This window comes from Humulus lupulus, chromosome 1, assembly GCF_963169125.1.
Source record: "Humulus lupulus chromosome 1, drHumLupu1.1, whole genome shotgun sequence".
Taxonomy (NCBI): Eukaryota; Viridiplantae; Streptophyta; class Magnoliopsida; order Rosales; family Cannabaceae; genus Humulus; species Humulus lupulus.
In genome coordinates, this window is record NC_084793.1 from 132,210,933 (window position 1) to 132,224,612 (window position 13,680).

The following is a 13,680-nucleotide window of genomic DNA, read 5'->3' on the forward strand; positions in this document are numbered from 1 at the left end:
ATATATGTTTTTAAGTCAAAATCTGAGAAGTGAGATTTAATTATGCTGTGGTTATATTGGACATAATTATAATTTAGAACGAAAGTATCTGAATTAATTGTGTAACTGTTATTAAGTTGTGGAATTTAATGCTACCTTTGTGGTTCAATTTACCATAGAAATATAGGAAATTGTCACCTAGGTTGAGTTTATAATTCATAGAATGATTATAGGCTGCTGTCTCAACTTGTTAATTGAATTAGGTAAAAATAAGAAGAATTCATACTTGGCATTAGGGAATAATAGGAAGGATAGTTGATGAGATTGAATATCCTAATTGTTTCTCAGTGATTGAATTAAGAGTTTTTACTATTAGTTATTATGCTATTTAATTGTCGATTATTATTTCTGCACTTTATCGGTTCTTTTGCTGTATTTTACAAAAATCAAGAAGTTTTAATTCATCAAACAGAACAAGAGATTAATTGACTGGTAATTGATAATTCAGTCCTTGAGGACGATACTTGGTTTTACCATTTTATTACAAGTTCGCGACTGTGTGCACTTGCATAGCAAAAATTATCGCAACAAGTTTTTGGCGCCGTTGCCGGGGACTGAAAATTATCAATATCAGTTTAATTAATTTTTATTCTAATTTGATTTTAATTTATTTGCTTCTAATCTGTTTAGTTGCTAAATTTTTCTATCTCAGGTGAATTTTGGTATATGCGTGGCAGAAAAGGAAAAGCCACACTTGTTCCTCTGAATCCCGAGATCGAAAAGTCTTGCAATCAAATCAGAAAGACTAAGAGAGAGACCCAGAATTCTGTGAAGATGGCACAAAATGATGGAGATGGCAGGAATGGTCTAAATCCAGGAGTTGTCCAAGGGGTTCAGGCTTAGACCAACGCTGAGAGGAGTCTGAGAGATTATGTGCTACCCACTCTGACGGGAGTACAAAATAGTATACGCCCACCAGCTGTAGAGGCCAACAACTTCGAAATCAAGTCTGCTATTTTACAAATGGTGTAGTCCTCTGTGCAATTCAATGGGTTGCCCTCTGAAGATCCTCACACCCATTTGTCCAACTTCCTGGAATTGTGTGGAACCTTCAAATATAATGGGGTGAGTGATGACGCAATCAAGCTTAGGCTCTTCCCATTTTCTCTAAGGGACAGAGCTAAAAGTTGGCTGAATTCTCTGCAGCCAAACTCCATTGTCACTTGCCAAGATCTGGCTCAGAAATTTTTATCCAAATTTTTTCCTCCGTCAAAGGCTGCTAAATTGAGGGGAGAGATAAATAACTTTTGCCAGAATGACGGAGAGTCACTGTATGAAGCTTGGGAACGGTTTAAGGAACTCCTGAGAAGATGTCCTCATCATGGCATAGAACAGTGGATGCTAGTACAGAATTTCTACAATGGTTTATGTCCGACAACCAGAACCATTATTGATGCTGCAGCGGGTGGCACTTTTATGAGCAAGAGCGCAGCTGGTGCTTATGAACTGCTGGAGGACATGGCTACAAACAACCATCAGTGGTCTGAGGAAAGATCATCAGGAGTCAGAAAGGTAGCTGGGGTGCATGAGCTAGATGCAATCACTGCCTTAACAGCGCAAGTAGCCTCTTTGACCAAGCAGTTGCAACAGAGTAGTGTGTCTGCTAATGCGGTTCAGATGGCAGTGAGATGTGAAATGTGTGGTGGTGCTCATTCTGTCGATCAGTGCCCTATCTGTATGAATAACACCCCCATGGATCATGCTCAAGTTCAGGCGGTGGGAAATTTTCAGAGGCCACTCAATAATCCATTCTCCAACAACTACAATCCTGGGTGGCGAAATCATCCCAATTTTTCGTGGAAGAATAATCAAGGCCAACAACCTCAGTTTCAGGGTCAATTTCAGAATAACATGCCTCAGCCACCTATGAATCAAGCTTCGTCATCAATGCAGCCTAGGCCTCAACAATCAATGCCTCAACCTGAGAGACCTAATGAACTGCAAGCTGCCCTGTTGACTCTTACTAACACTCAGACTCAATTTATGACTGAGACAAGATCCTCCATTCGAAACCTTGAGACACAGGTTGGGCAGTTGGCAAATATGCTCAATAACAGACCCCAGGGAAACTTGCCAAGTAATACTGAAGTCAACCCCAAGGAGCAAGTTCAAGCAATCACTTTGCGGAGTGGGAAGCAAACAGAGCAGCCTAGACCTCCACAGGCAGTGGTTCAGAAAAAAGAGATGGGTGCACAGTCTGATTCAGAAAGGGTTACTGAAGACCATCAGAAGTTAGAACAGAGTCCCCCAGTTGTCATTGAGCAGCCAGTTAGAGTTCCATACCCTCAGAGGCTTAGAAAGACTACCCTTGATAAACAGTTTTCTAAGTTTCTTGAGGTGTTTAAAAAGCTGCACATAAACATTCCTTTTGCGGAGGCCTTGGAGCAGATGCCCAGTTATGTTAAGTTCATGAAGGAGATTCTGTCAAAGAAAAGGAGAATGGAGGACTATGAGACTGTAGCACTCACTGAAGAGTGCAGCGCTATTTTACAAAGGAAGTTACCCCAAAAGCTGAGAGATCCGGGGAGTTTCACCATACCTTGCACCATTGGCAAGTTTGAATGCAAGCACGCCTTATGTGATCTGGGGGCAAGTATCAATTTGATGCCCTTATCTGTGTTTAAAAGACTTGGTTTGGGGGAGGCAAAACCAACAACTGTCACTTTACAGCTCGCAGACCGATCGTTAACACATCCACGAGGTATTATTGAGGATGTTCTTGTGAAAGTGGATAAGTTCATATTTCCCGCTGACTTTATTGTTCTGGACATGGAGGAGGACACAGATGTTCCTATTATTCTTGGTAGACCATTTTTAGCCACATGCCAAGCTCTTATTGATGTTCAAAAAGGAGAGCTTAAGCTGAGAGTTCAAGGAGATGAGGTGGTCTTTAATGTCTTCAAGTCTATGAAGTATCCGGTGGCTAGTGACAGTTGCTTTAGTGTGGATATGATAGAAAAGGCAGTCTCCAAGAGAAGGATGAGCAGTGATGCCTTAGAGGAAGTATTATTGGGTGATGAGGGCGATGATGATGAGGATGCTGAGATCAGAGAATGTGTAAACTGGATCAACTCTTTCTTACCATATTGGAAAAAGTTCCAAGAATTAGCGGATGCGACTGATAAACCGCTAACCTCCATTCAGCAGCCACCACCGTTGGAATTAAAGGTCCTCCCAGATCACTTGCAATATGCTTATTTGGGAGAGAATGAAACTTTACCGGTCATTGTGTCAGCTGACTTGTCAAAGGTAGAATTGGAGAAACTGTTGAGGGTTCTAAGGGAGCATAAATTGGCCATTGGGTGGACTTTGGCAGATATTAGAGGAATAAGCCCAGCGACAGTGATGCATAAAATTTTATTGGAGGAGAATAGCAAGCCATCCATAGAGGCCCAGAGAAGACTCAATCCAGCCATGAAGGATGTAGTATTGGATCAGATTCTTAAATGGTTGGATGTTGGGGTGATCTACCCAATTTCTGATAGTGCATGGGTGAGCCCTGTGCAAGTGGTACCTAAGAAGGGTGGAATGACTGTGGTGAAAAATGAGAACAATGAACTCATTCCAACAAGGACTGTAACGGGGTGGCGGATTTGTATAGACTACCGCAAGCTCAATAAGGCAAAAAGGAAGGATCATTTTCCTTTGCCTTTTCTTGATCAGATGCTTGACAGATTGGCAGGCCACAGCTACTACTGTTTCTTGGATGGGTATTCTGGGTATCATCAGATCGCTATTGCACCAGAGGATCAAGAGAAAACAACCTTCACATGTCCTTATGGCACATTTGCTTTCAGGAGAATGCCATTTGGACTATGCAATGCCCTTGCAACATTTCAACGGTGCATGATGGCCATATTTTCAGACATGGTAGACAGGTGTATTGAGATTTTCATGGATGACTTCTCTGTTTTTGGCTCATCATTCGACCTCTGTTTGGGTAATTTAAAGAACATGCTGCGTCGTTGTGAGATGGCTAATCTGGTGTTGAATTGGGAGAAATGCCATTTTATGGTGAAAGAGGGGATTGTCCTTGGCCATAAAATTTCAAGTGAGGGAATTGAGGTAGATAGAGCGAAAATTTCTACCATTGAAAGGCTGCCTCCACCAGTTTCAGTCAAAGGAGTTAGAAGTTTTCTTGGTCACGCTGGGTTCTATCGAAGATTCATCAAAGATTTCTCAAAGGTGTCTAAGCCTCTCTCGAATCTGCTTATGAATGGAGTTGTCTTTGATTTTAATGACGAATGTTTGAGGGCGTTCAATTTCTTGAAAGAAAAGCTTATTTCTGCTCCAATTGTGATAGCTCCGAGATGGGAATTGCCTTTTGAGTTGATGTGTGATGCCAGTGATTACGCAGTGGGGGCAGTTCTGGGACAGCGGATTGACAAGGTATTCAGGTCTATTTACTATGCTAGTCGGACTCTAAATGATGCTCAGCTTAATTATGCCACTACAGAAAAAGAGTTGCTAGCTATTGTGTTTGCTTGCGATAAATTCAGACCATATCTGATTGGTAACAAGGTGATTGTCTACACTGATCACTCTGCCATTAAATACTTGATGTCAAAGAAAGATGCCAAGCCCCGCTTGATTAGATGGATTCTGTTGCTTCAAGAATTTGACATGGAGATTCGTGACAAGAAGGGCAGCGAGAATGTGGTAGCTGATCATCTCTCTAGACTTGAGGTGGAGGAGACTGAAAATAAGAAAGCAGTACAAATCAATGATCATTTTCCTGATGAGCAGTTGTTTGGGGTAAGTGAGACTTTAGCTGTCCCGTGGTTTGCAGACATAGTGAACTTTTTGGTTGCAAAAATTGTGCCTTCTGAAATGTCAAAGCAGCAATTAAAGAAATTCTTTTCTGAGGTGAAACACTACTATTGGGAGGAACCTATTCTCTATAAACACTGTGTTGATCAGATTATCAGAAGGTGTGTTCCTGAAGAAGAGATGCAGTCCATTCTTAATCACTGTCATACTCAACAATGCGGAGGGCATTTTGGAGCATCAAGAACGGCGGCTAAGGTATTACAAAGCGGTTTCTATTGGCCTTCATTATTCAAGGATGCCAATGTGTTTGTCAAGGCCTGTGATAGATGTCAGAGAACTGGCAATATCTCGAGGAGAAACGAAATGCCTCTACAAGGGATTCTTGAGAATGTTTGACGTATGGGGCATCGATTTCATGGGGCCTTTTCCACCGTCTTACAACAATGAATATATTCTATTGGCAGTGGATTATGTATCCAAATGGGTGGAGGCTGCAGCAACTAGAGCCAATGATGGTAAAACTGTGCTTAATTTTCTGCATAAACATATTTTTACTAGATTTGGCACTCCCCGAGCTCTGATTAGCGATGAAGGGAAACACTTTGTGAATAAGAAATTGGATGCACTGCTGGCTCGTTATGGAGTTTATCACCGAAAAGCTTTGCCTTATCATCCTCAATCAAATGGGCAAGCTGAAGTTTCGAACAGAGAAATCAAGAGCATCCTGGAGAAGACCGTTGACAGTTCGAGGAAGAATTGGTCGAAAAAGTTAGATGATGCGATTTGGGCGTACAGAACTGCATTCAAAACACCAATAGGCATGTCTCCTTATAGGTTGGTGTTTGGTAAAGCGTGTCATCTACCAGTCGAATTGGAGCATAGGGCATTTTGGGCTATGAAAAAGTTAAATTATGATTGGAGTGCCGCTAGTGAAAGAAGACTGTTGCAACTGAATGAACTTGACGAGTTCAGAAATGAGGCTTATGAGAATGCCAAGATTTATAAAGAAAGAACAAAGGCTTGGCATGACAAGAACTTAATCAGAAGGGAGTTCCAACCAGGGCAGTAGGTACTTCTGTTCAATTCAAGACTTCGACTGTTTCCTGGAAAATTGAAGTCAAGATGGTCCGGACCATTCACTGTAGTTCAAGTTTTTCCTTATGGTTCTGTAGAAGTTCGGGGCAACTCAGGTGATTCATTTAAAGTCAATGGTCAGAGATTGAAGCCCTACTTGGGTGGTAGTTTTGATCAAGCGAAGTCTATCCTCCTTCTGAAGCCTCTCTGAAGAGGGTTCCGCGTCCGGCTAAATGACGTTAACGACAGCGCTTGTAGGAGGCACCCTATATTTTACTTGTTATTTTTTTTACTTTTGTATTTGTAAACGATGGATATTTGGTTTATTTTTGTACTTTTAGAATCGTGAAAAACGTGAAAAATGAAAAAAAAAATTTTAAAAATCAAAAAAATTAAAAAATTAAAAATTCCTTAAGGGCCGCGGCATAGCCCTATGATGCCGCGGCATTGGGGGGTTCCAGAGGCTCACGGATTTGGCATAAATGAGGAGGGCCGCGGCATAGATGAGGAGGGCCGCGGCATTGATCCCAAGTTTTCCCAGAATCACAAGGCGGGCCGCGGCATATGTCTGAGAGGGCCGCGGCATTCCAATGTGGAAATTTGATGTGGGCCGCGGCATAGTCAAGGTAATGCCGCGGCCCTAGTCCGAAAATTGGGATAAAAAGCCCTAAATCAGCCATTATCCCATTCATTCACTCTCACAATCTTACTCACACTCAAAACTTCTTTTCTCTCTAATTTTGTTTGAGACTTCCATCAGTCAAGGAGACCACAAGAAGGATTTTTGTGCCATTCAAGTAAGTGTATCTTCTCTAATCTAATACTTTTGATTAGAGATTAGATTGCATTGTGGTGTTGTGGATTGTTCTTTGTTGTTCTTGTGAGAAGATTAAGGGTTTTGCCAATTTTTGATTGTGGGAATTATTGTTAAAAGCTATTGATTGTGGGCATTATTGTTTGAGGCTATTGATTGTGGGAATTAGTGTTTGGGGTGTTGATTGTGGTAATTAGTAAGTTTGGGGGGGAGTGACACCAAAAAGGAAGGTATACTCAAGTTCTTGAGAGCATATTTGGGGGATTTAGTTGGTTCTTTTTGAAAGATATTATGGGTCCTAAGCGAAATCCCTCTAGAGGCACCTCCTCCAAGAAAGCATCCTCATCACGCACTCAACCACCACCAACACCACCTGCCCCAGCTGAGTATGACACGAATATTTTTGTGAGTAAGGATGCTGCCGAGTTGTTTAAAAAGATTTATAAAAGATCGGTGGTAAGGGAAAGGGGGTTTGACTTTGATGAGGCCCCTGCTGTACAGCACCCTGGTTATGAACTTATAAAAGCTGAAATAGTGCGTCGAAGATGGAATTTGTTTTGTGATTCGAACCATGTGGATTCAGCCAACTGCTCTATTATATATGAATTTTTCGCCAATTTCTCCTATCAAGATGCAGAGCAGAATAATTTTGTCAGAGGCAAATTGGTGCCTACATCAGCCTATGCATTCAACCAATTACTGGGTCTTCCCTCTTTTTCTGCACAAGAGGATGAATACTGGCAGTTGGCCCATTTCGAGGAGCCAGACTATGATGCGGTGGCTGAGGTCTTAAGTATGGAAGGGGCACGTTTCAGTTATCATAATGGGAGGCCCAAAGAGTTGTTCAGGTGGCAGCTAAACCCAATTGCGAAGGCGTGGTTTTATTTTGTGTGTGCACGTTTACTGCCGACGTCTCACCTGTCTTCTGTTGATCGAGAGCGTTGTTTGTTAGTGTACGCTATCATGACTCAAAAGAAGGTCGATGTGGGCCGCATTATTCGATATAGCATACGCAACATCAGTCGATTCAACACTACCGCTGGTGTCGCCCATGGTACCTTCCTTTCGACTTTATGTAGCACTTACGAGGTACCAACCTTTTCCAGCGATCTAGTCCGGAGGCCAATGGGGGCCATCAATCAGACCTTGTTTACGGCCTTCCCTCCAGCCTGTCTTACGCAGCCTGACTCTACTCAGCCAAATAAGCGCAGCCGGGCTGATGAAACAGGGGGCCCTGATCACGCTGAGGAGGAGGAAGTAGAAGAAGCGGGTCCCAGCAACCCACATGAAAATTTGGCAATTGGAGGACCGATTGACGAGCACACGCAGAGTACGCATGCTCGATTGGATTACATTATTCAACAAAATCAATATTTAATCCAATCGCAGCAGGCGCAAAATCAGCACTATAATGACTTTATGGTGCAACAAAATGAATATGGCTGGGCTCATATTGAGGAGTTGAATACTTTGGTCACGAGGTGGACTATGAGTTCAGCCGATGAGAATTATTTCACTCCACCACCACAGTACACTCCATATCAGTGGCCACCTCCACCACCTCCACCGCCATACTGATGTGGCGTCAGGTAAGTTCTCTTCCCTTGTTCGTTTTCTTTATCACATTGGGGACAATGTGCGTCTTAAGTTTGGGGGGGAGCTTATTTTGTTTTATTTTTGTTTTCTGCGTTGTTTAGTTTAGTTTAGTTTTCTGTAGTGTAAAAGTTAAACCATCATTCTTGTCTGTACTTGCTTTGTCTTTGCTCGTGAAAAGGAAATTGAATTCAACTGTGTGCTTGGTTCAATTGTTTTAGAGTTGAATTTAAAAAGTTCTGTGGGAAATTTTTAATATGTTCGAAAAGACAACATTTTGGATTGTATTATATGAGTTTGACTAGGGTTGGTGGAATGACAATTTGAATCTAATAGAACTTGCATTATTTGGCTTTTGAGGCGAAATTCTTGATGACATGTGTTTAGAAAAGTGATTTAGGCAATTTTTTTTGGATCGATTGTGCCTTTCAAGCCGACCTTGAGTTAATTATCCTTAGTTACCCTTTTGAGCCTTGAATTTGGTTTTTGTTCTTGATCATACTATTTGAGCCTAAATTTCTTAACTTCTTTATTTTTGTTTTCCTTTCCTTTTGTTATCATAAGCATATAATCTGTGGGAAAGAAGAAGGAAAAATAGTAAGAGGTTGTTATGATTGGAATACAGTATGATTGTACAAAAAGAAGAGAGAGAGAAGTCTTTGAGAAAAAAGAAAAAAAAAAAAAGAATAATATCACTTTGTCACACTCCTTGATCATATATATATATAGAAAATAATAAGTTTGGGGGAGTGTGATTTGAAAAAAAAAAAAAAAAAAAAAAGTGATAAGTCTAGAAAAAGAAAAGAAGAAAATAATGAAAAATGTTGTCATCTCTCTCTCTAATTGTATAAAAGGGTGATTTTTTGTGTGGTAAAGAAAAATTTGGTTGGTTTTAAGGTTTTATGCTTATGGTAACGATTGAGCTTAAATGATAATTTCATCTACTCTTACCTAAGCCTAACACTATAACCTGTGAAAGTCCTGTTGATTTCAAAACATGTGTTGTTGACATTAGTGGAGAAGGTCGAGTAATGCAAGCATATTGTAGATTTGGTTTGTGGAATTATCTGGAATGAGTTGAGCATATATGATAGAATGCAAGTGTTGTAGTCATTTTCATGATATATTATTGATTTTCCTAATTGAACTGTATAAGTTGGACTTTGAGGCAATTGAGCTGAAATTCTGGTTATAAATATTGCAATTGAGATTTCATGAGTGTTGGCAAAGCAGTGTAGATGGTAATGATGGTTTAGCTTGTTCGTTTTTGTGTTTGTTTCTTTTTGTTAGTGTAACTTGGTCTTTACTCGAGGGCGAGTAAAGGTTAAGTTTGGGGGAGTTTGATGAGTCTAGTTTTTATGATGTCTTGGTGATGTTTTTAGTAGTCTTTTATTTTGTTTTTCCTTGTTTTAGTGCGGGTTTACGCTTTGTTTGGTTGTTTTTGTGAATATCAGGAAGAATTGAGCATGTGGAAGGAAATGCCAAAGAAAGGGAAGAAATAATCGAGTTTTTCATCATATTTTGATCAAGAATGGTTCTCAATACCATTTGGAAGTGTTGGTGAAATTTTGGGATGAAAACTTGAAGAATTCCTTAAGAGCCACGGCATGATCAAAGTAGGGCCGCGGCTAGGGGGAGAAACAGAAGCATGGTTTTTGAGGACATCTTCGGGCCGCGGCATGGCTAGGTAGAGCCGCGGCATGGATGGGCATTCTGCCCAGAAGACAATGATGCGGGCCGCGGCATGGTTTCAGAGAGCCGCGGCATTGAAAGGATAGTATGCCCAGAAATTTTGACACGGGCCGCGGCATAGTGTATGTAGAGCCGCGGCCCGCCTCTCTAAAATCTAAAAATCCTAGGTTTTAAAGGACGAAAAAGAAGAGAGAAGGACGTACGGACGAAGGGAGGAGTTCTGGTGTTGAAGGCTCAAGCTTAGAGTATTTTTACATGTTTTTCTTCTTGATGTTATCTTTAAATTCTGTTGTGATTAGCACTATGACTATGAACTAATTTTCTGTTTAGGATGTTCAATTGAATCACTTGAATTTCTATTATGACCTAATGCAATTTTAATTTCCTCTTCTTCAATCTTTTTCAATTCCTTATAACCTGTTCTTATAGATTGATTATTGATTGGCCATCTTTAGTCATATATATATATGTTTTTAAGTCAAAATCTGAGAAGTGAGATTTAATTATGCTGTGGTTATATTGGACATAATTCTAATTTAGAACGAAAGTATCTGAATTAATTGTGTAACTGTTATTAAGTTGTGGAATTTAATGCTACCTTTGTGGTTCAATATACCATAGAAATATAGGAAATTGTCACCTAGGTTGAGTTTATAATTCATAGAATGATTATAGGCTGCTGTCTCAACTTGTTAATTGAATTAGGTAAAAATAAGAAGAATTCATACTTGGCATTAGGGAATAATAGGAAGGATAGTTGATGAGATTGAATATCCTAATTGTTTCTCAGTGATTGAATTAAGAGTTTTTACTATTAGTTATTATGCTATTTAATTGTCGATTATTATTTCTGCACTTTATCGGTTCTTTTGCTGTATTTTACAAAAATCAAGAAGTTTTAATTCATCAAATAGAACAAGAGATTAATTGACTGGTAATTGATAATTCAGTCCTTGAGGACGATACTTGGTTTTACCATTTTATTACAAGTTCGCGACTGTGTGCACTTGCATAGCAAAAATTATCGCAACAACAGCGACACCTAATAATTGTCAGCGTTGACAGCAACAGCGACACCTAATAATTGTCGGCGTTGCCAGCAACAACGACACCTAATAACTATCAGTGTTGCCCCACAACAGCGATAATTTTTAACTGTCGGCGTTGCCAGCAACAACGACACCTAACAAGTGTTGGTATTGCCCGCAACAACGATAATTTTTAACTGTCGGCGTTGCTACCCCTACGCCAGCATAGGCAAATACGATAGTTAGTCAAGTATCATTGTTGCTCAATAGTGACATTTGAAAACTGTCGGGAAAACCTATTTTTGTAGTAGTGTCAGGATTCTTGGAAAATTGCCCTCTCTACTACTTCATCATAAATATCTAAACTGGTGTTCCTGGTATCCATGAACGGACTCTTTTCAACCCCTTCATGAATTTGTGTACCCGGTTGGCTTCAGTGTGTACCTGAGCAAATCTTGAGAGTTGGTCAAATTTAAACACATACTCCTGTACGCAAGATGACCCTTAGAATAGGTTGGCAAACTCAACTACCTTCTGATTTATCACCGTCTGGTTGTAGTACTTAGCATTGAACAGGACCAGAAATTCCACCCATTCCACGTCACGTCCTTTCCTAGAAATATCCCACCAGATGCGGGCGTCCTTCTTAACATATACACCGCACAAATTACACTTTCCTTTTCGGTAGCTGCCACAAAGTCAAAGATTCTCTCTAGCATGCTGACCCATTACACTGCCATCAGGGGTTCCGAAGTTCCTTCGAACACAGATGGATTTTGACGGTTAAATTGTTCCGAGATTGGTTTCCGTTGTTCTGTTCTAGATGATTCAGGTGGTGGATTTTCTCCCACCAGTGGGTGTTCTTGCATTGGGAGTTCGTGTTGTTCGGGAACGTCTTCCCGGGGTTCTGGGGGTGCGAGGTTGTGTGGCGCTTTCAGGAATCTCTGCATCAGTACCTTAATCATCTGGGCATTTGCCGCATTCTACTCATGTACAGTCCTTCTTAGATGCTCTATCTGAGTTGCCAAATTTTGTTCTAGCTGGCTCTTTGTCCACGACCTCTCCCTCAGCCTCAACCCCTTCCTCTGCCTCAGCGATGACCTGCCTCTTGGTTAACGACCATTCTCTTGGCTGGGTCTAGTGGGTTCATAGCTCGACCTCTCTTGGCTCGGGTGTTAGGCACCATCGAAATTTCTATACAACAATGTAGAGTAGGGAAGAATACTAACCTAGCATTAAATGAGCATACAAGTCTTGCTCATACACAAGAAAGAAGAGCAATAACGATTCAACTCAAACCTAGCAATAAAAAATGATCACGACAGATCATGCTACAAGGTTTTAGTTAGCAGAACAATAAATACAAATGAGAACCCTAACTACGTGTGGGGTTTCTACATATGCCTACTAACACTATTTAAAAGTTCATGTACTTTTAATTGGTCCAGAAATATGACCTTTCCTTGTGGCATAACAATCACTAGCATCCAATGTTTACTAAAATATTAATTAAGTTAAATTAATTAAATGCTTATATGAAAATATTAGTTAAAGTAGTTTAGGTAGTTCTTACCTCACGTTCCAAGGAATAAAGTACATTTGTTCTGGTCTATCAATCGCAAAGTCCTTACAAAAGTATCAACAAGACTTTCACAACAAAACCTAAGATACCCTATCCATCAGCATATCCAACTCTATATCTGATCCTCCTCTGGCTTTACCGCCTTGCCTGAAGGTATGCTATCAACCATGGAGATAGGCCAATCCATGGTCCACACGCCAGCTCGATCTCCATACAAAAGTCATCCCACGTGTCGCCAACCAGCTACCAACGTCTGCAATGAAACCATATCCGTGTCGTGCCTCTCAAACAAGTTTTGGCATATCGCACTATTCATCGCTCGAGTGTGTTGGCCCTATTAAAGACCTCTATCATGTAATGCGTCCATTGCCAAATGACACGCTGATGCCATTGATCGTACTCAAAGCGTCGAGGATTCTCGTTGTTAAATAGTCTATAGTAATCGATCTTAGGCGAAAGGATCATGGGTAGGTTCTCTATTACAGGGACACCTATCTCAGGTATATCTGCCATCACCTACAATTTATAGAATAGATGTAAATAAAGAAAGCAAAGAAAACAAATATGAAAAGACAATACTTACAGTGTGTGGATGCTCAAAATTCAAGACCGGTAAAGAACCCACACCTCATGCCTAAGGTCCCTGGAAGGTCCAAAGCAACCGTGTTTGAAGTCCATTTGAACCCTCAAATTAGTGCTCAAAATGACCTTGCTCAAATTGACCACTCCACCTTGGACACTGTGGATGCTCAATATCCCATGCCTGTAAAAGATCCAAGGCGCGTGATAAGGTCCCATAAAGGCCTAAATGCATGTCTGAGCCGCGGGACGCTCGGGAAACCGTCCTCTTGCAACGGCCTCACATCATCTCATGGCACATGGCATCTCGCGAGGCCCCAGCCTCGCGCCACCCCTCGGCGTGCCCAGCGCCCCTGCGTGGACCGCCTTGCGTGTGTACCTCGCCCACCACCTCGCGCGCCACGGCTCTCAGCAGGCGTCTCGCGAGGCCCCAGCCTCGCGCCACCCCTCGGCGCGCCCAACGCCCCCGCGTGGACCGCCTCGCCCACCACCTCGCGCGCCGCGGCACT

General features: G+C 41.3%; 1 non-coding gene across 1 annotated transcript; it reads right to left on the reverse strand.

Moving 5' to 3' along the window:
* Positions 1 to 1,260: 1,260 nt before the first annotated feature.
* Positions 1,261 to 1,367, reverse strand: LOC133813671 (small nucleolar RNA R71). The gene has a single exon (XR_009884676.1). It is a non-coding gene; the product is annotated as a small nucleolar RNA R71 (small nucleolar RNA).
* Positions 1,368 to 13,680: the final 12,313 nt, after the last annotated feature.